Below are 26,614 nucleotides of genomic sequence, written 5' to 3'. Positions count from 1 at the left end.
CCAGTGATCCGTGTTTTCTGTTTTAATGTGACCTAAGTCATAAAACAATTTCTGCTTACGTTTTTTGCATGAGAGTATTAATAGCTTGCAATCAGCACTGCTCATTGCGGCAACTTGGCAATTAAGTATTACTCCTTTTACTTGGCACCTAATCAAAACAAGAATAAATTATGGCTGACTTTTCCAGCTTGATAGCTTGTCATTATAGATCCCTTTTATCCATAGTTACAGTATTTAAAATTACCATAATTATGAAGTAAAATTCTAAATTCAATCCACAGTAAGAACCACCTCTCCTGAATTAAAGAGCTGACAAGTAGCAAAACATTGCAAATCCAGACTATAATTCTCTGCACGTCCACAGCACATTTGAAACCTTGGTGCATATTACACAACAGAAGGTGCGAATATGGTATATCAATGTTCACAAAAGAGGAAGGGGCATAATCTCAAGGAGTCATCACCGATTTCTCTGCACTTTATCGCAGCCAAAGTCGCGATACATTTATCACCCAATTCACAAGCCAGTGCAAACAGCCCACAGCACCAGTTTACCTGCGATAGAATCCGCAAAAAAATCACCACAGATGACCCCGGCAACTATCGATAATGAGATGCAGAGTAGGCGTTCCCGTGCAAAAGGCCGCGACCACACCGCAACATTCTCAACGACCTGCCAGATCGGCAATAAGTCCACAAAACATGCAATATGGTGCGTTAGCAACAGGAAATTAACACCTCCTCTGACCTGGTGCAAAGTCAGATGACAGCCTGCACCACAAAAGGGAGCCTAGCCCACAGCCACACCTGAAGACCAACAGATGCCATGGAGCCACTGTTCATGCGGCCCGGACACCCAAGAGGGCCACAACACCCACCGCAACCACCCCCAGGAACACACCCCACCCCCCGGACCCTCACCACCCCCCCCAGACCAACACTGAGGCAGTGCAGACAAAGACAGCGACCCCCTGAAAACGCACCAACCTCACACACCCAAGACCAGAGAATGACATTACACACCACTGGCAAAAAGGGACAACTAACATCCCACCTCAGACAAAGCTGCTGGCTGTGCTGCACCTGTTGGCCTCTGGTACCTACCAACCAACAACTGCCAGAGTCGGAGGAGCCCTATCAAAATTCCACAAACCTGTCCTGGATGCCATCATCAGCTTGGCACCGCAGTACCCATACTTCCCACACACTGCTCAGGAACAGCTGGAGACCAAGCAAGGCGTCCACGCCAAAGCTGGCTTTCTGCACATTGTGGGTGCAACTGACTGCACACATGCATTATTGAACAGGGAAGGGTACAGTGGAAGTGATGGCTTAGAGAATAATAATCCTTCAAGTGACACACCAAAGAAATGTACAAGGGATGACAAAGCAAATGAATGAACGGTGAATGGTGACGTAGAGTTCTGTGACTCAGAGTACTGAACTTTATATTCCCCCTGCTCAATATATTCGAAGTGTCCTGCGGATTCTGTAGTTTGGGATCCATGTTCAAGGTATTGGTGTAGTGCACAGTTGCTTGGTTCCTTAGCACTTTAGGTTTTAGTGAGAGATGTGTGCCTGTAGTTATGGGTTTACCAGGCAGAGAGTCTCTGTGTTGTGTCAGGAGGGTATTACAATTTAACCCAACCCCACTCTGCACACAAAGGCTATCTACCAAAATGTTACTATTTTAGAATTAGGGAGCTGTTAAGCAACTGAGAAGATGGGTAAGGTGAGTAAACAGATGTGCCAAGAGGATGATGTACTTTTGCACGTCGAGCTCCTTATTTTTAGCCTCTTAAAAAAAAACACATCATGCCTCAATTTTTTTTAAAAACGGACACATTTTTAACCCACTAGCTTCATACCTGCATTATCATCTCAACACTCATTTACTTCCAGTGCTTAATTCGTAAAAAAATAAGTGCCTGGTCTCTCGTCAGGAGCCCACTGTAGCTCACACCACACATTGCCACACATTGCCCCTGCTATGCTTCCTTTGATAGTAACAACACAACTACTGACCATCACTCTCCTACAAGTGTGACAATTTGGACAATTTCAGACCCAAAAGCTAAAAGAATGGCTTTGGAGGAAGGTAATAGTCATTTTTAATTAATATAATATCAATAATTAACTGTTGTTGTGTTCCTCTCTAAATTAGCTAGGCAGCATCACCTTGTGGCAGGCTGTTACAGGGTCCAGTGCTGACAATTTATTGCCAGTGCCGAGCACCGGAAACCACCGGCTCAAATTAAGCACTCAGGAAAGCCTTTAAATTAAACAGCTTATATTCCAACAAAATGTCATTTGGGAGTGCCTTGAATACAAAATGTTAATGCACTAGTTGTTCATTAAGATTTAGTGGTGAAGCTGTAGTTGATCACTAGTGAGCTAACTGACAGACAGCTGCTGGTGTAGGAAGTACATGCTTCTCCCTGCATGTCAGAATGTTTTACTCTCATGAATGAGGAAGATACTTGATAGCTCACTAAAAATGTGTCCGGATTTTAGCTTTCTAGAGCACTAATCACAGTTTCTACAGCAAAAAAGCTCTGATTTTATTATTTGACTGCAGTATCCCCTGTAGGGAGTGCTTTCTGTTCCACAACTTTGATTCTTTCAAGATGTAATTTCACTTTTGTCATAAATACAGAATGCTAGTGTTCTAGTACAGCCTTAGAGCCTGATGTAGCAGGCTCTACGGGCCAATAAAGGCTCGCTCCAGTGTTAAAGGCCAGAGTCAAAGGCGAGCCCCCCTGACTAAAAACACTTCAAGAGATGCCACTTTATGAGTATAAGACACACGTGTTTTACCTAGCCACAAAGAACTAAAGAGAGCCAAGATTAATGTGTGGCTAGATTACAGAAATTGGCAATTAATTTTCCATTTGGGAATATGATAGAATTACTAATGAAAGAACAAGTCATTGTTCCGTGCACTAGCACAAAAACAGTAGTGGTTCTGTCCAGCTGTATGAAAGGAATGAGAATTTAGAGAATAAAAAGAGAATAGATGAAATTTTGTAGTTTGACATGTCTTTGTAATAGCATAACCTGGTGGTCAAGGATGTGTTGGAGAAATTAGGGACAGCTAGTTTGATTTTCAAAATGAAAAATTTAGATATATAGTGAGATTGAATACTTGGACTATGCCTTCAATGTAAAAAGATTAAAAGACAGTAAAAATGTGTTGAGTGCCATGTAGAATTCATCAGCCCCAAAGGGTAAAGAGCAAGTAAGATCATACCTGAGGTTGATGGAATACAATGCAAGTTACTTCAAAATGTTTCTGTAGAATACATTCCCTGCTGGAACACAAACAGATTGGCTGTCAAGGTTGCTGTATGGTGTAGAAGGAGAGCTAGATCAAGATCATGCATTGGAAGAGATTTTCCCTAATGTATGGAACAAGTTTGAATATTTTCTTGGTATAATTTCAGTCATGGAAGCAATCAGAAGAGAGTTTGTTCACCTTGGACAGAATGAGGTGTATAACTAGGAAAGCTCTAGAGAGAGCATGGGAGTGATATCTTATGGAGGAAGAGGTTTATCCTTTATGTGCACATATGGCGGAGGAACCTAGGACTTGCTCATGAGGGGCACCAAGGACAATCTCTTATGCTAAAAGAGTAAAATAATTTTTTTAGTACCCTGGGATGTTTGAGTGGGAGGTGGATTTTGCAAGATCATGTGGGATATGTAAAGAGAGCAAAAAGAGGTTAATGCAGGGGGTAGGCACCCAGGATTACGGTGTCAATAGATTTTATAGGTCTCTGTGATATCAACATTAAACCTAGCGTGATGTTGATCTCTAAAGCATAGTTGTTATCTGGAGGTAGAATGAGTCAGTGAAATAACCACTTACAGTATCATCAGGGTGGTGAGAAGTTATTTTAGTGGGGAAGGTATTCCATAATAAGTTAGCTGCAGATAATTGCGCGCAGTTGTGCTCTTAGGAAATGATTACATTTTTGACAGAGTTTGATGTGAAACATGTCAGAACTACAGTTTGCAACCCTCAATTGAATGGCATGGTTGAGAGGGCGAATATTCCTGTCAAGAGGATGATGGAGATGGAGTGTAAAGGTAAAAAGGAGTTGGGTCAGGAATAAGAAGACATGATTTGGGCGTATCAAGCGGATGTCAATACCATCAAATTCCATTCAAGTTGATGTCAGGGATAGAAGTCAGCTCAAGGTTGCTGCCATTTTGGTTGAAGGAAGTCTTAAAAGGCATGAGTTGTAAATAGATTCAGGACAGGTAAGAGAAAGTTTGTGGGTGAATGTGGGATATTTATTGAAGATGAACAATGGACATTCTGGGGTGGCCAGTCCAATTTTGAGGAAACATTCAAGGTCACTAGAGCAAGTCGAGATTGGGTAGGGTTAGGAGGCCAGAGTTGGAATACGAGGAGAGTATACTTTTATATAAAAAAGTGCATTTTCAATAGATTTGAGAAAAGTGGGTGGAGATGTTAAAAGTGATGGGTGCAACTGTAAAATTATGATGACAGACCAGGAAAGTTGTGCAAAAGTTAAGATGATTCAAGAGAGAGTAGTGATGGCACTGGTGCAGTAGAAGGAAGTGGCCAAGAAGAAAGGTTTCTAAAATCTCATGTGTTAATATAAAGACTAGAAAGAATGCCCCCATCCTGTTTGCAGGGTTATGTTTGGAGAGTTTTTGCATTGCAGCGTATAGAGATATGTGATGTATCCCTCCCAACACTACTCAGTACAATTGTTGGACGTACAAAAAAATGTAACAGATTGCCCTCACCCATCACCAGATATCATGCTTCATCATAGGACAATCCTCGCTCTCCAAAACCTCCGTTTGATGGAGAGTGGGCCTACACCTGGAGTAAGGGAGGCATTTCTAATTAAGAATGAATCTGTGATATAACTGTGTTAAAAACTAATGTGGCATACTAAAACAGTTTATTCACTAGACATGACACTTGGTTATTGAAATCAATTGTGGAGATAAGGGGAATTAGTACCCCATCACCATCCTTACCATCAACATGTTTCTGCCTTGTAGCTCAATTGAGTCCGTGGCTTTCATCAGGACGGGCATACGGAATCCTAATGAGGCAATGTGCTTTCCCTCTAAACCAGAGTGACCTGTGTCTAGCTCTTAACAAATCTCACTTTACAATACCTATGGATAGACAAGAATGTCCTTACCATTCCATATTCCACATGTAGGGAATGCATCACAATGCTTGTAAAAGCTTGAAAGCATGCAAAACTCTCATGCTTCATGGTTTTGTAGCAATTTACACATGAGGTTAACTCATGCCATTTTTACAGTTGTGAGACGAGCTCACAATCTTACCCCAATGATGGGTTTACTATGCCCCATAGAAGGAGATCGCAGGACTCCTGTAGTCACACTCTAAAGCATAATGAAAGGAGGGGTAAAGCTTTTAGTGTACAGCATACACGTTCATCTACATTCATATATATCAAGGAATTTTGTGTCCCTCTGATTAATCAATCTTTTATTTCGTCAAGGTGTGTCCCTTACGGCAAGCCTAGATGCATCTGCTCATTTCTCCGGATGTGTGTGGAGTGGAGCGGGGAGAGCGTTTTTATGCTGGCAGGGACTCGCAATCAACAGGTAATTGGTAGCACCTGCGAGGGGAGGAGCTGTCGTTCCTGAAACTGAGCTACCTCCATAAGGGGCGGTCACTGTGTCAATATGTCATGTGACTCAAGGTCACTTCCTGTTGAAGGCTCATGGGAGTTGTAATTTTGGGTGTCAGAGTGGGTACCCAACATCCAGGATCATGCTAAATTTTGATGCAATTGGTCTGAGAAGTCGGGTACCCAAGGGGAATCGTACGTTGGATGCACATTCACTGTACTTGTGTAATGTCTATCAATAATTTACAAATCAATGGGGTAATACCATAATGCCCGATTTACAGCGGAAAATACCAGCAAGAGGCTGATCTCAGGGGCTGATAATTTTTATAAAATTATATCTATCTCAGTCAATATATATATAAGAGCCACAATAGCCTTTATTTTTAATTACTCTATCGGACCTGCATGTGTGAAGTCTGGGGATGTTATAAGTGTATATATATATATATATATATATATATATATATATATATATATATATTATCTACTGGCGGTCGCCAGTAGATAGTTATAGTTAGGACCGTGTTTCCATAGGAGATCCGCAACATTCTATTTGGAATAACTTTGGCGCCGGTTGACGAATCCTCGCGAAATTTTCAAAATAGGTGGGGCGCTCCGCTCCTACCCTAAAAGTCTCGGGGGGATTCGTCAAGCGGGGGCTGAGAAAAAAGGGGGTCCCAAAACACGTTTTCCACATGCAATTTTCCATAGGGACCTTTAGTCCAAGGTACAGCCCGAACGGCTGAACAGAATTACTTGAAATTTGGCAAAGAGGTAGTCCTCAGCTCAGGGATGTGCCTTTTGCATATATGGAGTCAATCTGTTCAGTAGTTCCTGAGAAAATCAAAAGTAAAATCATATATATATCTGGGCGGAGCCTAACCACACATCTCATCCTGAGATCTGATTGGCTGTCAGCACTTCATCCAAGAAGTGTTGGCAGCCATCTTGGGACCAATATACATGATAGCACCTCATTAAAAAGCATTGCAGTTAATAGAAGGTTTTAAGACTTTAGTTACATTATAAATCATTTGTTGATGGTACCATACTCATTTAAGGAATTGTGTTGTGTTCTAAGGTGATTTTACCATGTGAAAAAGCCTTCTGCTGTGATATCATGAACCATGTTTTAGAGAAAACTATTTTCTCATGCTTTTCCCACAGAGGTTTGGAAGGTGATCTATAAGCTAAACTGAGAGCATATTTTCTGTAAATTCACATTATCTTTCTCAGTCATGTGAGAATGAAGTCTGACATTCTCAGTAAAACATGAACATCCAACAAGGGCAGAGACTGTCAGTTGATTCCTTTGTGTTTTTCTGCAGCTTCCCAGAGTGTTCTAAAGAACAACTAGAGCGCTAACAGTCTTACTTATGACAAAAGTATGGCACACCTGAAGCAATCTGGATTGGAATAAAGTGGTAACACTTAAAACATTTAATTTACAAAGGAACAAAATGAGGGGGTTCATTTTGCCATATAAATTATGATTAGTGCTGCAGAAAGAAAAACACATTTTGACTTCTGAAATCCTCTTTTATTTCATAAAAAAATTCTGACATGCAGACTGAAACATGCACTTTCAATACCAGCAGCAGATTTGCCTGGTGAGCATTAGCTTTACTACAGTGATCTAATGAGCAGCTAGAGTGCTAACATTCAGAATTTATGGAAAATTTGTGACACATCTGAATGCCTTCTTGATGGAATCAAAGTAAAAAACTGAAAGTATTTCCTACTGAGGAGACTGCAGTAAATGAGGAAATTAGGAAACTTCATAACAAATAAATCTCCCAAGATGGCCACCAGAGACAAAAGAGCCCAAATGTAGCCCAAATGTAGCCCAAATATCACCCAGATGTAGCCCAAATGTAGCCCAATGACAGAATGTCCCAGAGTGCTCTTAAGATGAACTAGAGCACTTACTGTCTTACTTATGACAAAAGTATGGCATACCTGAAGCCATCTTGATTGGAATAAACTGGTAACACTTAAAACATTTAATTTAAAAAGGAACACAATGAGGGGGTTCATTTTGCCATAGAAATTATGATTAGTGCCAAAGAAAGAAAAATTAGGGCATATTTTGAGTGACTTCTCAAATCCTCTTCTATTTCATTAAAACATTCAGAATTTATGGCAAATGTGTGACATATCTGAATACCTTCTTGATGGAATCAAAGTAAAAAACTGAAAGCATTTCCTACTGAGGAGACTGCAGTAAATGAGGAAATTAGGAAACTTCATAACAAATAAATCTCCTAAAATGGCCACCAGAGACAAAAGAGCCCAAATGTAGCCCAAATGTAGCCCAAATATCACCCAAATGTAGCCCAAATGTAGCCCAATGACAGAAGTGTGCAAAACACTTATTTTTTGTGTATTTGCAGTTTTATATAGTGCAGACTTGTCAGGTATTGAAGTGCTTTACATGAGCATTGGTTACATCACACAAGATCAAATTCATTTTGGTTGTAGACATGGGGAGATTAAGTGATTTGACCAGAATCACAGAATGTTGTGCTGAAGCAGAAACTCCAACCTGGTTCCCCAGTTGCAAAGTCTGCAGCTCTGGAAGTAACACCACACCCTCTCCCCTTGGATGCAACATTTAATCAAGTGGTCAACTGGATAAAAAAACTAAGATTACAAATAATTTAAAAGTTCTTTGTCGCTATTTGAAAACTCAGAAAATATGTCCTCATTTTAGTTTTTTAAAGCACTAACCATAATTTTGATGCAAATAAGACCATCTCATATATGTAATTTCTAAAGTAAATGCTCTAGGCATTACAGTTTTGATTACATCAAAATGAAGTCAGGCGTTCCACACTTTTGTAATAAATATAGAATGTTAGCAATCTAGTTGTTCATTGGGATACTGTTGAGAGGCAGAGGCCAGGGGCACGGACTCTGAAAATTGAAGGCAGGTAGGAGAGTGCAGAGGCAACAATTTGACCACACTAGGCAGGCAGGAAGGGCAGTGGCAGCACAACAGACTATGGAGGGCCGTGGAAAGGGGGGCAGGGGCTACAAACCAACAATACAGGACTGGCAAGAGAGGCTGTGGTGATGTAATAGACCATTGTGGGCAGAAGGAAGAGGCAGTGGTCATACAACCATACATGCCAACAGACCCGTTTCAGCCAGGAAACGTCCAATGTTTTTAAGCTCAAATGGGCTTTACTTGATCTGGTTCCTGTCTACAATCTTCTCTTTTTCAATGTAACTCAAAGGGGAAAATCAATACCCCAGTTTTATTTCAAAATCTCCCTCTTACCAAGTTCAAAATGTTCGCAAGTATGGTACATTGGATCATGGTAGGCAGGAGGAATTGAGGTAGGGACATGGACTCGGATAACAGAGGACAGGAGGGACATTGAGAGGTGCACCAAACTGACCCTACAGGGCAGGCATCAGGGTTTGCAGCAGCACAATACACCACACAGGGCATGCGGGACGGGAGTGCAGCACAACAATCCATAGAAAGCAATAGGGAGGGGTCAGGACCATGCACATGGACAACAGACAACAGAGGGGAAAGAGGCAATGGTAGCTAGCTGACCATAATGGACAGACAGGAGAGAAAGCTGCAGCATAACAGACCATAAAGGGCAGGAGGGACGGATCAGGGGCATTACAATGGAACCGACAAGCCAGGAAGGAGGGAATAGGGGTCTGCACATGGAAACAGAGGGCTGGGGGAAAGGGGGCAGGGCAGGAGCAGCAAGATGACCATGGAGGTCAGGCAGGATGGGCACTAGAAACAAGACACACCATGGAGAGCAACAGTGAGACTGATGACATACCATGGAGGGAAGGTGGGAGGGGGTCAGGAGCAGCTAGCTGACCACACAGGGAAGGTGGGAGGGGCCATGGCAGCACAGAAGACCATGCATGGCAAGCGGGAGGGTTAGTGGCAGCACAATGGCTATGATGGGCAAGAAGGAGGGTGCAGGGGCATGCACAAAGGACCATGGAGGATAGAAGGGAGGGTCAGGACCTGGGCACAGACAAGAGAGTTCAGAGGAAGGGGCCTCACAACAGACCGCGCGGGGCAGGCAGGAGGAGCAGTTGCAGCACAACAGACCAGGGAGGGCAGAAGGGTGTGGCAGTAAAATGGACCATGAAGGACAGGAGGAAGAGGATAGGGGCATGGCATGTGGACAGGCAGGGTGGAGGTGGCAGGGACAGGTTACAGTCATCTGACAATGCTAGGCAGGTGGGAGGGGAGTGGCAGCTCAACAGAACACTCAGAGTAGATAGGAGTGGCAGGTCCATGGAACATGGTGGTCAAAAAGGATGGAGCAGGGGCATGCACAAAGACATCGGAGGGCAGGGGGAAGGAGAATAGGGTCAGCAAGCTAAGCACAGAGGCCAAGCAGGAGGTCAATGATTGCCCATAGAATTGGGCAATGGAGGGCAGGAGGAGTGGACTGGTACATCATGCTAAATGGAGGGCAGTGGCAGCACATCAGACCATGCATGGCAGGAGGGAGGAGGCTAGTCCATGGATTCAGACAACAGAGGATAGGTAGGAGGTGGATGGGGCAGCAAGCTAACTGTTCATAGAAGGTGGGTTTTAGGAACTTTATTGTTTTTAAAATGTGTGTCTGTGCGAACTACTTAAAATATGAACAAGTATGCAGCATAATCTCACTTTTATTCAGGAAGAAGAGGACGTTTGGGACTGTGACTCTGGGCTCACTTGGCAGAAACATCCCCTGACCCTCCACCCCCCATCGCAAAATGTAATGCCCGTGAAAATGGTAGGTGGACGCAGTGTTATATAGAACATAGTCCTGAGAGCACGATTGAAAATGAGAACTAGATATAGTATATGGTATAAACTATGCACCAAAAAGTGTGATATAAGATGAACTGGGGCGTGAAATATAATAAGCAATACATTGTGCGCAATGACAGATTCATTGGAGAGAGCGAGATAGCACAGGCACTAGCGCTTGCTATGTGATATGCGCCTTGGAGTGTAATATGCACAGGGCAGTGTTGTGTAACCTAAGTAGTCTCTAAAGTTGTAATATAAAATATGTGCTGGGTAGTGTAACATTGCATATGCACTGTGACAAAGATATGGATCCCAGATTGTAATAAGTATGGCATAGCGCTGTGCTTTATAACATAGGCATTGAGGAAGGCACGTTAGATGGGGCAATATAACCCGTGCGAAGGCAAGTGTGGCATGACATATTCACGGGGTGGTGTTGCAGTGCACATGGGCTAGAGAGTGTCATAGCATAAGCACTAGATGGTGGAATACAACACAGAGGTGTGTGGCACTCGGCAGGCAATGGTGGGTGTAACACAGCATTGGGCTCAGCCAGGAGCACGCTGTGACTCTCAAGTGAGGTTTGTCTCCTTTCCAGAGAGTAAAATAAAAAGTATTACACATCCGGCGGTGGATGTGTGTTTTATTAACCGTGAGGGGGTTTCTTGCATAATTTGGTCGAATTTTTGTCGAATCCCCTTTGAATGGCTTGGTGTGCATGTGTATTAAATGTGCCCGTCAATAGCTACCCATGTTTGTATAAATAAACGACAAGGGTGTCTACTTGGAGAGTACCCACCAGCGGGGGCGCCAGGATTAGGCACGGTAGGGTGTCAGACATGTCAGAGCTTCAGTAGCGGTGTGAATACATTCTACGTGGATTCATTGTATGCATAGTCGCCTTTCAATGAATATCACGCAAATCGTCATGGTGATATGTACATACGGTTTGTTCAGCAACACAGCCCCCCTCCTAAAGAATTAAAAAAAAAGGCCATGACCCAGGGGTTGGGGTCCCCGGGGCCGATTATGGCCTTGGGAGGGCCAAATTAATTTTTTTCAACAATAAAAATTAGGGTGCAGGCCCTGGGGGATGGGGTCCCCAGGGCTAATAAATTAGAAAAAGAAAGGGGAGCCACACAGCCCTCCTTCTTAAAAATAAATAAATAAAAGACCGGCATCGCGCCGGAGGCCATGCCCCCTCCTTGCAGCACTCTGCAAACGCGCCCCCTGGCCAGTTGTAAGTTGAGGAATTAATTCTCCTTCAATACTGAGGGTCCCTGAGGGCCAACTAGCCCAACAGGTATCTCCAGTATGCGCCAGGGAGCTGCGTTGCAGACAGGTGTTCTGAGGCCACGCCACTTTTTACACCTCCATGCAACGCAGCTCTGTGGTGCTTACTGGAGGTACCTAGTGGGCTAGTTTGACCCTAGGGACCCTTAAGATTCAAGGGGACTTAATCTCTCAACTCAGAACGGCCACAGGGCGCGTTTACACAGTGGTTAAGGGAGGGGACGGGGTCTGAGGTGACGTGTGCAAACACGCCCTGTGGCGCGTTTTTAAGTTGGGGAAATAATTCCCTTTCAATCCTGAGGGACCCTGGGGTCCAACTAGCCCACCAGGTGCTTCCAGTAAGCACCACTGCTCTGCGTTGCAGAGAGGTGGTGCAGGCCGTGCCACTTTTTACACCTCTCTGCAACGCAGCTCTGTGGCGCTTACTGGAGGTACTAGTGGTCTAGTTGGACCCTAGGGACCCTCAGGATTCAAGGGGACTTAATCTCCCAACTTAAAATGGCTACAGGGTGTGTTTACACAGTGGGGAAGGGAGCGGACGGGGCATGAGGTGACGTGTTCAAACACGCCCTGTGGTGCGTTTTAAGAGGTAGTTTTAATCCCCTGCCCTATTATATACTAGGGGCTTACAGAGGAGGTCATGCTAATCACAGGGGGACCCCAGCGCATAGTGTGCCCTAGTGTATGTAGGTGTTTTCACTGTATTCTGAGTGTCTTTTAACATAGCACTGGCTCTAGGACTGCTTAGGCAGACTCAGTTACCACCAGTATCCGTCTGAAAAAGTTGAGGGTACAGGATGATTTTGCAACAAGGCTTCTTTCTGCTCTTCTGTTTGTTCTTTCTGCACGTTATATTTCTTCCTGCACTTTTCTTCGTCTTTGAGGACTTCTGTTGCTTCTTTCTGCATTTCTTTTTTTTCTTTCTGTGCGTTTTTCCTTCTTTCTTCACATGTCCTATCTCTGTAGGCATAGTTAGAAATTAGCATTTACAAAACCTTTGAAATTCACTGAAAAAACCATAGGTTTCACACACGTTATAGTTAGGAATTATCATTTAAAAAACCTTGCAAATTCACTTAAAAAACCATAGGTTTCACACATGTTATAGTTAGCTGGACATTTCACTCGTGAAAAACCATTGAAATTCCCCCGTTATAGTTAGTGCAGGCAACTATAACTCACGCGACCGCAATCCTCTGCTGATGACGTCAGATATTACTTCACTGATGACATATGTGTCTTTCTGAAAAAAAAATATTTTTAATATATGTATAGCTAAAAATTAATGGAAGAAGACATGGGTAAGTAAGTGTCTAAATACAGTGATGTAATATCTGACGTCATCAGCAGAGGATTGCGGTCGCGTGAGTTATAGTTGCCTGCACTAACTATAACGGGGGAATTTCAATGGTTTTTCACGAGTGAAATGTCCAGCTAACTATAACATGTGTGAAACCTATGGTTTTTTAAGTGAATATTATCTACTGGCGGTCGCTAGTAGATAGTTATAGTTAGGACCCTGTTTCCATAGGAAATCCGCAACATTCTATTTGGAATAACTTTGGCGCCGGTCGACGAATCCTCGCGAAATTTTCAAAATAGGTGGGGCGCTACGCTCCGCTCCTACCCTGAAAGTCTCGGGGGGATTCGTCAAGCGGGGGCTGAGAAAAAAGGGGGGTCCCAAAACGCGTTTTTCCCATGCATTTTTCCATAGGACCTTTAGACACAGCTACAGCCCGAACGGCTGAACAGAGTTACTTGAAATTTGGCAGAGAGGTAGTCCTCAGGTCAAGGAAGTGCCTTTTGTAGGTTTGGTGTAAATCTGTTCAGTAGATCCTGAGAAAATAGCATTTAAATCAATATATATATCTGTGGCAGCTTACGGTGCGCTTACCGTGCGCTTACGGTAAGCTTACCGTACGCGTACGGTGCCGTGCGCGAGCGCGATTCTGATTGGCTGTTAGATCTAAGTAAACATTCGAATCGGTCGAAACCAGGAAGCGGCGGCCGCCATTTTCTCTCTCGCACTCTGAGTGGGGCAGCAAAAACAAAGGCAAAAAACATCTAAAGGGGCTGTGTATTCAGTTCCTAACCACCTAGCATTGATGACGGTGTCCCCAAAGAACCCCCAAGGCCAAAAATTCAATTTTATTTTTATTCGAAAAATCGCCGATTACGCTTACCGTACGCGTACGGTAAAAAATAATTAAAAAATAAAAATTATCCACACTATCCACACCCCATATAACAAATCTGAACATATAACAGATTACCATGCAAAACGAAGCGCATAATATGTCCTCCATGTGCGCACGGTGCGCGAAGCGCATCGTGCGTACATGGCCCATGTAGCGTAACGTGGGCACGCGGTGCGCGCAGCGCACCGCGTGACCACCGTGCGTGCACGGCACTAACTGCGTAAAGTGGGCGCGCGGTGCGCGAAGCGCACCGCGTGCTCACTGTGCGCGCACGGTGCGCGAAGCGCACGGTGCGCGCACGGAACGAACTGCGCTAACTGGGAGCACACGCCACGAATGGCATAAAGTAACTTAGCATTTAAAAAACCGTACAAATTCACTGAAAAAACCATAGGTTTCACACACGTTATAGTTAGGAATTAACATTTAAAAAACTTTGCAAATTCACTGAAAAAACCATAGGTTTCACACATGTTATAGTTAGCTAGACATTTTACTGATAAAAAACCAATGAAATTCCCCCGTTATAGTTAGTGCAGGCAACTATAACTCACGCGACCGCAATCCTCTGCTGATGACATATGTGTCTTTATGAAAAAAAAATATTTGTAATATATGTATAGCTAAAATTTTATGGAAGAAGACATGGGCAAATAAGTGTCTAAATACAGTATTAGCATCAGCAGAGGATTGCAGTCGCGTGAGTTATAGTTGCCTGCACTAACTATAACGGGGGAATTTCATTGGTTTTTTATCAGTAAAATGTCCAGCTAACTATAACATGTGTGAAACCTATGGTTTTTTCAGTGAATATATATATATATATATATATTACTTCCACTCCTCTTCTAGCACTCGTTTTGCCGCTGCAGGTAGGAGCTCGGACCACAATTTTGTACTTAATATTTTGCTTTATTGTCTGCTCACAAGCACATCCATTACGCGTTTCGAGCCCACAGGCCCTTGATCACATGATGCTGGTAACAGTCTCTGCTGGGCTTTTAACCATTTTTTTCACCTGATGTGCGTTTTTTCTTTTTTAAAGTGACAAGTGCTTATATATATCGCTTTTGAAATGGTAATGGACATAGAAAAAATTGCTTAAATACTGGACACATATCCATGCTCACAATATTATTTACAATAGATACTACCTATTGTTTACAATAAATAAATAAATAAATGTCCATCGTTGTAAAATCTTTTGTAACAATAAATATATAAATATATAAATATATAGACATCTAAAACCATCACTGACTCCAATACAATGAATAAATAATTAATAATTTAAGAACCGCATAAGATGTCATGTAACAATTCTAATATTGGATCATGGTTGCATTACTGACACAGTGTCACATTTATAACAAATCAATCATTATCATCATAGTGTTTCCCGTAGTGGGATCAAATGTATACATAAATGGGACTGTGTCAGTGAAACATGCTGGGCAATTAGTGTCATTTAATAGTACTGATAATATCTATGTCCAAATCCTGATTGTCCAATTTTGTTCTTTTTCGATATATTTAACAATGTTAATTGTGTATATTGTGACGTGTGTATTGTTACTTGTGTATATATAAAAAAAACTATAAAACCTATAAGTGAAACTGTGATGAAGACAGAGAGATAGTTGTTTCTTTCTCTTTTTATTCCTAGCATAAATGCGGATTACTTGTTTTTTAAAAGATTTGTTTCAGACTCATAAATTGATTGACTTTGTTTATAGGCAAGTATAAAGATCCTCCGTTCCGTTCAGGCCCAAAGGTTGTTTATTGTCTAATTGCAAAATATACCTGGTTTCTAACTTCCTAAGGGCTTTTTCTCTGTTGCCCCCTCTCTTGTTATGTGGCACGCAATCGATCAAAAAATATTTTAAGCCTTTGTGGTCTCCATTATGTGACTCTTCGAAGTGACGTGCCACGGGGTAAGTTTAATCTTTGTTTATATATACACATGTATTGAGATGACTCATGTGAGTTGTAACCATAGAATCTCACATGACCCTTTTCCCTTGTCCCAGGACCCCAGGCGATACACCCATATTTGCTTGTGAATCAGAAGTTTCTTCTGGAGGTCAAGGGTGTTGGTGGTTACTTTTTCTAAGACCACTAATGTGAGATCCATATCTCTGTGTTTCACCTAGAGGTAATGGCGGGTCAGTTTAGTGTTATTTTGTTTGCAGTGTATTGTACTCCAGTGTTCATTAATGCACACTTTTATTTCCCGTGTGGTCATTCCAATGTAAAATAAGCCACATGGACAGGTAATCAAATAGAAAACATTTTCGCTGTTGCAATTGGTCAATCGTTTTAGAACCAATGGTCTTCCTGTCTTTATATCCACCTCTTTGGTTATTTTAGTGAGGTGGCAAGACACACAGTTGCCACATGGATAGCGAACCACAGGTGCTTGTCTATCTCGCAGTATTGCCTGTGAAGGGTCTTGTGATGGTGGTGTCCTAGAGTGAAACCAGTTTGTCTCAGAGGTTGGTATTTCTTTTAAATGCAAACAGGGGAGACCAATATTTAGTTCCACCATTTCAGTTCTTCCAGTTGTTCTTGTTAATGGTTTGGACTTTATTTGAGATAGGAGTGTATGTGGTCACACATACCACTCTATCCGTATTTGGTTTCTATTACTTTCCAACAATGCTTCCCTATTGTTGTTCCGTGCTCTCTTCTTAGCCTTGTTCACCACCTTTCTTGGGTAGTGATGGGCTACCAGTTTCTATTCCAAAGTATTGGCCTGTTTTAAATGTCTCCAGTGAGGATCAATTTTTGTCTGACTCACAGGTAAGTTTTGGCATAATGCTCTAGAATGGAAACTCTAATAATAGAGTAGGCTGTTCTTCTCTGTTGTCTTATTGTGGACCTGTGGATTGTGCTAATACCTCCCTTATCAGTGGTGATTACAAGATCCAGAAACACTGCTTCTTTCTTCCACACAGTGTGTGTGAATTTCAAGCGTCTGTCTCTGGTATTGACCCAATCCTCAAATCTCTGCCTCTGTACTTGCATAGTGAAATCCGGAAAGAGTCGCATGACTGCATTGTCAATGTGAATGTCCCCATGCACTCTGGGTGCTTGGAGGATCGCATGCAGGTCCCTGTAATTAAAGATGAGCGCTAAAATGGTGCATGGGGGCTCCCTGCTTAGTTCTTTGCCCTAATGCCCAGTGGGCCTGCCTTATCAAGAAGATCTTTGGTAGGCGCTTGGGGTGGGGGTATTGAGTATCAGGTCCTCCAAGTACAGGTCTGCCCTGGGTCCCTCTGCCCCTTCCGGAAACTCTACCACCCGAATGTTGTTTCTCCTAGACCGCCCTTCCCGGTCCTCAAGCTTTGCTCCCATGATGGCAATTTGTTTGGTAAGGGCTGAATCTGCTCCTCAAGCCTTTTTGTCTTGGACTGAAGACCTCCTATGTTAACTTCCACCATCTTCACCTTGTCTGAAATTTAGCCGAACACCGATCTAAGCAAGCTGATGTCTGTGGTGACAGCATCTAGTTTGGGCTTAAATGTGTTGCATAGCACCTGAATCACCGCTATTATCTCCTACAGGGAAGGTTCCCCCATGGCTGGTTTAGGCTGGTCCATCTGCATATCATCTGTGGTTGCCCCCTGGGCTGATCCCCCAGGGCATCGCCACTATGCACTTGTCGGAATTATTCAGCTGTATGGGTTTGGATCCGCGATTGCGCACCATGTCCCCATCCGCCGCCGCTGAGTCCCGTCATGCCTTGCGCATCCTGCTGCAAGATATTCTCTGTTCACTGGGGCCGCTGCGCCAGCCCTCTCCATTTGTATAATTTAAATAATACAGGCCTCTGATGGCCCCCACTTCTCCACACAGCTATGATACTACCACGTATCGGCTGTTTTTTCTGTTTCTTTTCTCAGAGTTACAAGGTGTAACTAAGAAAAATAAAAGCAAGAAACCAAACAACAAGGATTTTACCCTTTTATTTCAGATTTTATGGGTACATACCTCCACCAACTAGCTACAACTTATCCTTTTAAAACAGCTTTTGGGTGTAGCCATTTTTGAGGAATGTACCTTCGACATATTGGGTCACTACGAGGCTAGTGTGAATCCCGGATTTATCAAGACCCTGGTCTTTCCTACATACACATGATACTTCCTTGGGCTGGGCCACCCCCAACACCCCTCCGGCAGTTGTCACGCATTTCTCAGGTGCTCAGTACCTCCTGAGAACATGCTGGGTCCGGGGGCCACACCCGCCCTCCTCCTCTGTCCAGATTGGGCACTTTCCTCCTCCACTTGGCCCTATGCAGGGCTGCAGGCACCTCTAGGAGTCCAGAAGCTCCAACAGGAGGCTCTCTCAGCTCTCCTGGGCCTCCTACGTTCGCTCCAGGGCTTACCACGCCCTCTGCTGTCCTCCACCGCCAGGCCGAGGACTCTTCACAGTGGGCTGGGCTGAGGCCTCCTTACCGCGGGCCCCCTAGTGGGCCCTCACCTTCTCCGCAACCTCCGCCTGCACTGTCAACCCGGTGTATAGGAAGTTGTGCCCCCACAGCAAACCTCTCACCTCCTGCCTTCTTGGCCACTGGCGGGACGTGCACTTCGGGCAGCCCAGCTCTGTCCTGCACTCTGCCCTTGTGACTGCACTGCAGGCTGGCATTCCGACTCGCAGCACGGCACCAATGGTCGTCTTTGCTGCTGATATGTTCCCCAGCACACTACCCCTTCCACGGGGCAGGTTATATGGGCACTGGTTGGATATAACGTATTTGGAAGGTATTAGGCGCCGTCAGCTACACTGCCTTCATAGTGTGCGGCCATTAAAGTTGGCAGTTGACCACGCCCTCAGTCCTCCATTCTCAAACAAATAGCCCTTTTTCTGATAGAAAGAAAGACAGACTCCCAGCCTTAGAACCAGAACTGATCTGGAGCACTGAGAAAGCTAAGTCTGTTATTGCTTCCAGCTGAGCAACAACATAAATTCCCTGCACGCTGAGTACCTGCATCACCTCTACTGTGAGAAGTGCAAGAGTTTTGCTAATACATCTATAGAGAAGGGTTTTTGAAGGCCAGGGAATATAGGCGCTCAGCTGTGTGACACAACTCGTTGCTTCGAAAATCCATTAGGATGGTGCTACTGGGAGAGGGGATGAGCCCTATAACCCCTCAAAAATGTGTGGGAAGAGGTTCCCACACTTACACAATGTGCATCCAAGTCCAGGCACACATCAGAGTAAATGAACAGTATGTAAAGTCTCTACACAATTCATGAACAATCAAATCAATGATCAATGAATAATGAAGACAATGTTGCTTTGTCTTTAATTCCGTATTCAATCCGACCAAAACAAAACCAGCCGACATGTGCTTCGTCGCATGTGGAATTAGTTCTGTGACTTCCTCAGGGCTGAATGGAGACGATTAAGGTCTTTGTAATCGCGCTGCCGGTGATAATTCCAACCCGGCTGGGATATATCCTAAAGTAGTACCGATCAATGTACGAAATGCGTCTGAGAATAGACTGTTTGGGTTATTAACATGGAGCGGGAGACGTGAGGATGTCGAGCGTCAGACGGTGGCTACGCTAAACAAATAACTGTAGCGAGTATGCTACGGACTGCCTCACGGACGATCTATAGAAAGAGTTTTGCTATTATGAACTTTTATGCAAGGAACCGCTGTACATGTGAACTGTTTTCCCAAGATTGGGAAGTTAACACTACCGCTTCACCACCTTCTTCTTGCTCCACCTAAAATCTACTGAGGGACTAATATGTACTTTAGGGATAGGACGTGGAAAACATTCCACCAGCAGATTCTTCTTTGGTTTTAGCACATCCTTTTCTAAACCATACATTTTGCCATTCTGAGCAAACTTTAAATCATGCTCTTTACCTTTTGTTTAGGTTTGGCTTGGCAATCACTTAATTTTTGTGTTTCGTTTTCTTAATATATGTGCACTCTTACCAGGGGGCTGTGAGATTAGGTGAATGAGAAGTTTATCATGCTGCAACTTCTGCTGTTTTCCCATCACATTTTGGATTTTAATGTTGACTTCTCGGTGCACAGCTTTTGAAAATGGTTTGCCTTCATTCCTCAAACAGAGAGACTGAAGACTTTGGCATCCTGGCTAATGAAGTAAGTGCTTTGATGCTCTGGATCAAGCAGGATATTATCTAGGGCCAAAGTTATCAAAGAGTTGTGTTGCCCTTGCACCATGCAATGGGGGGCAAGTGCGACACAACTCCTCAGTTAGATGTATCAAGCCACGCAAGGCTCCCTTGCGTGGCCCTGAGTGGCTCGATGACTCTGGAGTAATGCAACGCAGCACAAAACCCTGTGTTGCGTTACTTTGCCCCAGGTAGGTGTTCCATTTGTGTAGCATGGGTGTTCCCACGCATCTACCCATGGACTTTGCCATATTCTCAAATTTACCATTATTGGAAATGCATCAAAATGCTACACATCCTCAGGGGAGGCTTAACACAGAGAAATATCTTAATTTCTCCTCGTTTTTTTCCCCTTTCTATATGTGAAACATTCTGCAGCACACATGCAGGAAATGCCTCAGGGGATTGTTGTTGTGCAGGAAGGTCTCCCTTCCTGCACAAAACCAATCCTGGTTACAATGTAAGCACCCTTGCACCATTGTGCAAGAGCACCTGCGTTGGCGCTAGCCAGCACATTGTGCTCCAGTGCAGAGAAAAGAAGGTAATGCATGTATTATGATGAATACAGCGCGTTCCTGACCTTTCCCTATCACACAGCGCAGCAAGGTGGCTTGCTACGCTGCGTGATCTTTTAATAAATATGCCCCTAGATTTGTCCACTGTGACACGAGATTTGTGTCTTTTTCATCTCAAAGTGAGGCCACGTTTTCTTTTGCTTTTAAGTCCAGCAGATCTTTGTGGTTTTCAGATGTGGATTAATTAAATCATTTTGACTTTTTCAGATTTAGAGTAGGGGGAGCTGTGCGTTTTCAAGTGTACCTTAAACAATAAATAATGCCTTTAGGATGCCAACATTTTAAGTTGTTGAAATGAAAAGAGAACGTTTTGTCTTGCTGTGACCTGCGGCTGAGATGTATGCAGGCAAAGCTAGGCTCACACTTAGTAGCTTGGCACGAAAAAAATGCATCAAATCTGAAATAGCAGTACAAAATAAACAAATGACTTAACATTTCCACATTTTTTTAAAATTTATTAAAAAAAAGAAAGAATTCATGATAAAAATAAAACAAAAAGTAATCTGATGTAGAAATCAGAAGTTATTAATACAATAAAAGCATTCTAATGGAATCCATTTGAACTCACAAATAACTGCTATCCTATGTCATGTGGTAGATTTCGACCTAGACACAACCCACAACTCACCAGCGATGAGGTGTTATCGCAAACAAGTTAGCAGTTCATTTGAGTCAAACGTAATGGAGGACTGAGTCCTACAGGCCAATCACAATTAATCATGGTGGATTGCAATCAGAGAAGGTCTTGTGGCTCAACCAAATCGCAGAGAAGGTTTTTCTCAACGTTATACCATGAGTTCTGGTATCATTGAAGGTTACAGTCGCATCTCACCCATGCCGTAGTCCTGGAATGGATGTATGTCAGATAGTGCAGAGTGACCTCATCGGGTTTGAGGGGAAGCTTAGTTAGTTGCTCCTAGGCAGGTGATTCCATAGTGCTGTCATCAATTATGAGTTCAGAAGCAATCCTTTTGAGACTGCGTTACTTAAATTTGGCAACGAGTGTGCCTTTCAAGGGACCTGCTCCTGCCAGTGGTGGTGGTATAGAACCCATACAGAGGGATGCAACAGCCTATGGTGCATTCCCTGTCAATAACAATTCAATACTGCAGCCTCCTACCATACAGAACCATGATGAGATACTTAAGACTGACGTCAAAACTACTCAGAATTAGGTACTGTCAATCTTATATTTCCCCGTCAGCACTCAACAGTCCCAGCGGAACTTCATGAGACAATACGCAAGAGATTGAATTGCAAGGCGGCACGCACGTGCTCACTTCAAGCATAAGCCGAAAAAGCACTCACAGTCACACCAGGCCAAGTATGTGCACCAGAATGAAAACCAAGCACTCGTTTATAGTGCATGGTAACAACTCAAGGGCTGTACACTGGCCTCTAGCGTCCAGCTCAAAGGCCATCAGCTCTATCGATCAGTCCTCGCTTCGCCCGAATTCAACAGCGTGACCCACTTCTGTGTGAAAGGGAGAAAGGGTGGAGCAAGTGACAAGTGACACCAGTGTTACAGAGAGAAAAATAGGCCAATGAAACACCAGTATCACAAAGAAAAAACATAACACAATGATCTCCAATCTGGTCTTAAAAAAACAGAAACGATTGTACGGCAAGGTTCTCAACAATCACCTGTCAGGGTAACAAAGAATTATTACTTGCTTGAACGGGAGAATCAAAGTGTTTCACTCCACCAGTCAGTCATCATCACGGATGTACCAGCAATGCATTCTGTAATGCCCCCACAATGATTCCTAGTAGAATCTGTACCTCCAAGTGCAGATGGGAAAATTGACCAATAGTTTTCAAAATCATTTGAAGGCTTTAGATGGTTTAGGCTTTACAAGTAACAGAAAAGGTGTAAATTCTAGGAAAGGAGGACCAACGTCTGTGTGAGTCTTCCGTGGGTTTCCTGGGTGGGGAGCGACCTGGAACTTCTCTCGAAGTCTTTCAGCTCTCGGATAGACCAGAAGTGACGTATGCAGCATTGTTAAGAATTTGGAGAGCTTCAGGAAGTCTGAAAGCATTTGAGTGCACCTTTCAGAAAAGTCCCCTTGCTCATCCCCAAAGCCTCTCTGAGGCAGTTTCTTGATTTTATTTGGTGCAAGAGTGGCCTTTGGTGGCTTCTTCTGATAAAGCACAAGGACTATAATTGACTCACATGACACCATTGTTCCTTAGGGCACTTTCTGACTTTTAAACGTAAAATAAATCCAAGTATGTTCTTTTCTCTTTATCTGATTTTCAACATTTTTGTGTCTTTCTCATTATTAAATTTCACGTAAGTGTTATAACTTGTTTAATTGTATTTTTTTCTTGGTTTTGGTACCGCTTGAAGCTATGATATCTTTTCTGATGAGAAGTCTGCTGCTTTTGCAATAGATATTAGGGACTGGGCATAGTTTGGTGGGTGAACTGTGTTGTACATTACTAAGATAGTGTCATAGTACGTTGTGTAGTGCACCCACATTCCAAATTATTAATTTACTTTCTGACACCTGAGAAGGTGATCTCGATTTAGCTGTGCACATTAATATAGGGGCTAGGAGGTTCATTCTAATTAAGTCACTGCATATTGGTTACACCTTGAATTTATGTGGCAAAACTCCCACCCTTCCTTTGGATGCAATAGACATCCCCATTAGAGGAGTAATTTCTGTCAGTCTCTTCCCATGGGTGTGCTCCTGTGCTTTCCTTGCTTCCTAAAAATCATGCCCCCAGAGAGTATTTTTTTGAAAATTACCACTTATTGGGTGGTATTCCTTCAGATTTTTGCGTTCCCTTCCATGTTTGTTTTGCTGAACCCATTTTGTTGACTTTTTAGACTCTGCACACTTTACTCCTGCTAACCAGTGGTAAAGTGTGTGTGCTCTCCCATTCAAACATGGTAAAATGAGTATACACCGAATTGGCACATTTAGTTAACTTATAAGTCCTTAGTAAATGGTACTACCTTCACAAAGGGTGCAAACAAATGAAATGCTACATGTGGGCTGCAGCACTCGTGCCACCCACTAAAGTAACACTGTAAAACAAGTCTCAGGCGTGCCACTGAAGCCTGTAGTGCTGTTTTAAAACTGCTATTTCAACCTGGCAAATTAATCCTTATGTCTGGTCTAAACCTTTCTTTTTAATATGTATAGGTCGCCCCTATGCTAGACCCTAACAGCTCATAGGGCAGGGTTCCTGGTATTTAAATAGGAGGACATACGCCGGGTTACCTTATTACATAGAGTAAATTATTTATTCAGTGAGGGAACAGATAGAGAAATACTTCTTCCACTTGTTTGAATTGTAATTAAAAATCCTCTGTGATGTATAGTTGGATTTTAAATTAACATTTTGAAAATGCCATTCTTAGAAAGTTGGCATTTTTCTGCCTATACCAAATGTGCCTTTCTGCCCTTGTCCAGTGTCACATGAATGTTAATGGTCCTCCTGTAGTGTGATGTGTATTCCTACCAGGCAGGGAGCAAAACTGACTTGGGTGTGGGGAAGGGGCTAACCCTGAGCAGGATGGCCTTGGGGTTGTACAAAACCCCTTCCTGACCCTCAAGGGGAGCTTTAGGACAGTACTCGGCTCTTTCCTGACTTCAGAAGACTCCTGCACTTTTGGATGTGATGCAGGGCGAAGCAAGGGCTCCACATTAGTGCACCATGCAGCTTCTGATTTGATTGGAGAGTCAATGTACCCAATGCAGAACCTCACATTGCAGCAACCTGCAGCCCCTGCATCAACAACAAAATGTTCAACTCCCAGCTGGCCTTATCTGACTGGTGCACCATCGTGGTCTGTGTGAACTTTTGACTTGTCCCTGTCTGGTACAACTAGATAACCACAGTTGGAACTTTACACCTTTTGGTGCTATTTTTACATTAAACTTTAAGAAATTATTACTCTAGTTATACTGATTCGTTTCTGGTCATTTTGATGTCATATTATTTATTAAAATATCCTCTATTTCTCTACATTGGTTTGGGATTCTTCTTGTGTTGCGTTTCCACTTTATTGCTGTTTGAGTACTGCATAAATAAATGCTTTAAACATTGCCTCTAAATTAAGCCTGACAGCTTCTGTGCCAAGCTACCAGTGGGTTAAGCACAAGTTTATTTAGCGACTTTTGTGGATCACCCTGACCAGGATTGTGATGACTACTTGAGTGGGGCTCTCACCCCATTAACCCAATTCTGTACGTGCACTGACTGTTGACTTCCATAGAACTGTCAGTGATTGTTTGGGTGTTTGTATTGGTGCTTAGACCTCACAGGCTGCTGTGGTTTCTATTGCAAAATAAGGCTCCCTTCCTCCTGGTTGCATTATGACATTAGGAATGTTAAAATTGTGATCATATGAGGTAGGGGATAGTGTGGTTGCTGAGTTCCTTGACTTGGCTGACACTTTGAACCGGCTTTGGGCGATAGGGGATCAGGATCATTTTTGAGACACTTCATCCTCTAGGTCACTGGACCTTCCACCTCATCCCTGGACTTTCTGACCTAACCTACCCATGGTCAACTTCTGGCATGCGTGTTTAACATATTACCTCCTTCTATACTAGCTCCTAATCCCAGTGATTTTACCACCTGTGACAGAGATGCTGTTTTTGTCTTTGACTGTTTGAGTAGATGGTTGAGATTGTTATGATACATTCCTTTTTCCAGTTCAAGCATTCCACAAATGGTTGTTCCTGTTTGTTTCATTCGCCATTCTTCTTTTTAGGTCTCGCCTGACCCAGCGCATGCGCTGGTCTGGCAAGACTTATTGAGAGGGCTCCAAAAAGTGCTGCCAGGCCAGCCTAGAGGTACAGTGCATGTGCGCGGGCGCGCGCGCCGCTCTTTACCGAGATTAATTTCACTTTCGCGGCCACACGGCCGCTTGTTGAATCTGCGTGTTTGTCAACATGTGCTGTGTGTTCCTTGTTGAATCTTCACATGCAGCACTCATAGCGCCTCTTTGGCTCACGTGCGGGTGTGTTATCAGCTGCTTTCATTCAACATGCGGTGTCTCTAGTGATGCGATAAAAGCTGTTTAATAAAACTTATACTGCTTCTCATCTTCAGGCGAGTCAAAAGTCGTGATGCCGCTGTGGGTTAAAGGGCATGTGGTGTCACTTCTGTTATGCCAAAGATTTTAAAAACCGGCTGCATGTAAATGCGGGCACATGTTTGTACTGATCGAAAACAATTGTATTATTATTTTGGCTTTTTCCCGTTCATCCGATTAATGTTTTATACAAAGAGCGCCTTTGCCAGGGTTGATATTAATGATGAACAGGGCGTCTTTCCTATGAACACCTCGGTAGGTCATGAAGTGACGAGCAAAGAGACGACCTTTACTTACTGTGTGTGCACTTTAGTTGTGTAAATATTACTCAAGAAATATGCATCCCAATTTATACAGAGCTAACTGTGTATTCAAAGGAAGCGTTTCTTCTAGCTTTCCTTGCAGAGATCCAGGTTGTTCTACGGATTCCTGTTCCTAAAACTGACCGGTCCTTCTACCAGGCCCCTTGTTTGATTTCCGTGCTGCAACCCAGGGGTCGCGCTGTTCAGCTGCGAGGAATATTCCATCCCAGTTCCCGGTTAAACGTCAGCCTACCCTTTGGTGCCCGAGCTAGAGTCTGCTGGCACCTGCCAGTGCTAACGCCTCAGAAATGGAGCCGAGTCAGAAAGAAAAGAATAGAGGAAGGACTGTCATCAGTTATCACCTCGCGCTGCTGAGAAAGACCTCCCAGCTGCTTCTGCTTCCTCATCGCATGGAACGAGAATTATCGGGACTGGACGATTGGCTGCACCTGAGCATTGAAGAGAGATACTGACACTGCAGACCAAGCACCCAGAGCAATGTGTCCACCCAAAGACATCCTCACACATCACACCGACAGCAAACAATGCAAAGGCTGCTGTGACCAAACAGAACACAGTTCAATAT

The sequence above is a fragment of the Triturus cristatus genome, chromosome 5_1 (genome assembly GCF_964204655.1).
Source record: "Triturus cristatus chromosome 5_1, aTriCri1.1, whole genome shotgun sequence".
In the NCBI taxonomy this organism is placed as follows: domain Eukaryota; kingdom Metazoa; phylum Chordata; class Amphibia; order Caudata; family Salamandridae; genus Triturus; species Triturus cristatus.
Note: the sequence above shows the minus strand (reverse complement) of the source record.